Genomic DNA, 556 nt, shown 5'->3' with positions numbered 1-556 from the left:
CCCCCCCCCCCCCCCCGCTTTTACAGTATACCATTTTAACTGCAGATTTGTGCCATCAGCCAGACTGCAACTGGAGGCAAACCCTTCAACATGCTTTTTAATCTAAAATTGCTTTCCTAAAACCCCAGAGGCTCTGCGATCTAGTGGTGTGTTTGTATTGGTTCTTCTGGCACTCAGGGCTGCAGAATTTTCTGCTGTGGTGCTGTCCCACACCCTGAAGGGTGTTTAGCGGCACCCTGACCTCTACTCTCTAGAATAGATGATGCCAATAGCACACACATGCCCATACCCTGCAACAGTAGTGTCACAAATGCCTTCAGAGCAGCCAAGGGACAGAGCCATCTCTGAGACATGCGGAACTGCACCAGGGTGGAAGTCAGTCAGTGGCAGGCCAGTTCTCTCTGAGGAAGAGTTTGCCGAGTCCTGTATCCAGGGCAGCCAGGCAGAACAGGGAGGGAGCTGAAGTGCTTCCTAGTGATTTTACTTCTGAATTACTGGCTTACATCTGAAACACCAGCTTTGTTTATTCTGCTTACTCAGTGGCCTTTAAGGGAAA

General features: G+C 50.0%; 1 protein-coding gene across 2 annotated transcripts in view; it reads left to right on the top strand.

Moving 5' to 3' along the window:
* The window catches only part of Stat1 (signal transducer and activator of transcription 1), a 40,425-nt gene that overhangs the window by 38,753 nt on the left and 1,116 nt on the right, over positions 1 to 556 (top strand). The gene's annotated exons all lie outside the window — the stretch shown is intronic.

The sequence above is a fragment of the Mastomys coucha genome, unplaced genomic scaffold (assembly GCF_008632895.1).
Source record: "Mastomys coucha isolate ucsf_1 unplaced genomic scaffold, UCSF_Mcou_1 pScaffold14, whole genome shotgun sequence".
NCBI lineage: Eukaryota > Metazoa > Chordata > Mammalia > Rodentia > Muridae > Mastomys > Mastomys coucha.
Note: the sequence above shows the minus strand (reverse complement) of the source record. Positions and strands in the feature narration are given on the sequence as shown.